We start from the raw sequence: 2,034 nt of genomic DNA, 5'->3' as shown, positions 1-2,034 counted from the left end.
ATACACTCCGTGCCCCCAAGGAGCTGGCCATTCCGTTTCACCTCTCCCTTTCATGCCATCTGTGACTATTCTGGTCCCCTTGGTATTTCCCAGGATGCTGGTTTTAAACTTCTTTTCTCCTTTGACAACCTCATGTGCAAAGTACTGTCTGTAGTCAGATGGCTTCCAAATCTCTATTTCCAGCCTGCCCCTCCCTCAACCTCCTGTTCCTCCTGGATGTTCCCATGGGCTCATCGACTGCACCCACCTCGACCTCAAAAAGTGAACTCCATGCTTCCCCTTCTGTCTCTGAGGGCAGCCACCTCCCCCTCCCCCAGGGGTTCTCCAGATCAAGTCTGTTTTGCACACTGTGCCTCTAGGATCTCTCCCTTTTGCCTCCTTTCCATCATGGGCCGCATACCCAAGTCAAGGCCCTCACAAGCCCCTGCCTGACTGCTGCCGTAGCTTCCAGGCTGGTCTCTGTCCACACTGCCCCTTCCTGTCCAGTTCGTCTTCCAGGCTGAAGCCACATTCAAAGCACTGCTTGGGTCTGTCACTTCTTTATTTGAAAAAAGTTTCTAAGCATTCTATGGCTCCTCTTGCCCACAAAATACAGTCTGAATCCCCTAGTCTGGGTTGGAGGCCTCCATAATCTGACCCCTGACCTCCTGCATCAAACATATTTCAACCTTATGAGCTCTATAATTTAGCCATATGTGCTGTTCCCTAGCCAGACCCAGTGCTGCTCCCCGTATCTCTACTTTTGCTCATGCTGCTTTATCTCTCAAGAATCCATTTCTTCAGTTTTTACATGAACTCAAACTGGGCATTCAAGGCCTACCTCGAATACCTCCTCTAAGGGATCTTTTTTATTATTCCTTTCTCAACACCCCAGCAGGAGTGATCCCTCCTCCTGTGACTTCTCATGGCTCCTTATATTATCTTATCTAGCACATGTAATTTTCTGCTTTGCGCGCAAGTTATCTACATACATGCCTCATTTCTGGAGGGGCAGCTTGGCTCCCCTGACTCATCTTTCTGTTCTCCATAAGGCTTATCACTGAGTGTTGTCTGTGGTTACTGAAGAATTAGGTACTCAGGAAGTATTTGATGAATGGATAAAGCAATATATGACTGGGTAGGTGGGTGGATGGATAGGTGGGTGGATGGATGGATGGATGGATGGATGGAAGGAAGGAAGGATGGGTAGATACATGGATGAATGAGTGTTTGGCTCTAAGGCTAAGCCAAGTATATAGTTAGTTTGACAACGGCTGCTAACACAGTAAAGATCAGAGAGGAGTGAAAAAGAACTAACAGCTCTTGAATACGTATTAGAGTTTACTCTGATCCTCAGACGCCTAGTTAAAAGCATTACAAAGTGAGAGCTAAGAAGGCAAGAGAAGGATAAAGCTCTGGAATGGAGTCTTTCCATGGCAACCAAATACCTAGTGTGACTCTGATGGCCAGAGTCCTGTCTTAGACAAGCCTTGACTCTAGAATTTCAAAAAGACTTGAGAAATGTGGCAGATTTTAGTCTGTCCCCACAATGCACCTGACATGGCACTAGGCAGGCACTTTGAATCATGCCAATGCTGAAGACACAGTCATTTTCAGCTCACGACTCTGGACAACTTTTTAACCTGAGCCTCAGTTTTCTCATCTGTAAAATGGGTCTACCTTTGTTGTTGAGGGGGGATGAAACAAAATCATTCTTTTAAAGTCCTTATCAGAGGCACCTGGCTGGCTCAGTTGGTGGAGCATGCGACTCGACTCTTGATCTCAGGGTTGTAGGTTCAAGCCGCACACTGGGCATAGAGATTACTTAAAAATAAAATCTTTAAAAAAAAAGTGCTTATCAAAGTACCTAACATGACCATTCAAAAAATGATATCTATTGTTATTGTTTTGTCCTCCAGAAGTTAGCACTCATTCTGGTTAGTGAAAAAACATTTTCTGGCATTAGGCAACATATAATCAAGGGCAAAGTTATTCAGGTTTCTTTTTCAGTCCCACTGGAATTCTGAGAAGCGTTATAAGAAGGCCTAGAATAGT

The sequence above is a fragment of the Neofelis nebulosa genome, chromosome 3, assembly GCF_028018385.1.
Source record: "Neofelis nebulosa isolate mNeoNeb1 chromosome 3, mNeoNeb1.pri, whole genome shotgun sequence".
Classification (NCBI taxonomy): Eukaryota; Metazoa; Chordata; class Mammalia; order Carnivora; family Felidae; genus Neofelis; species Neofelis nebulosa.
This window is presented reverse-complemented; position numbering follows the sequence as displayed.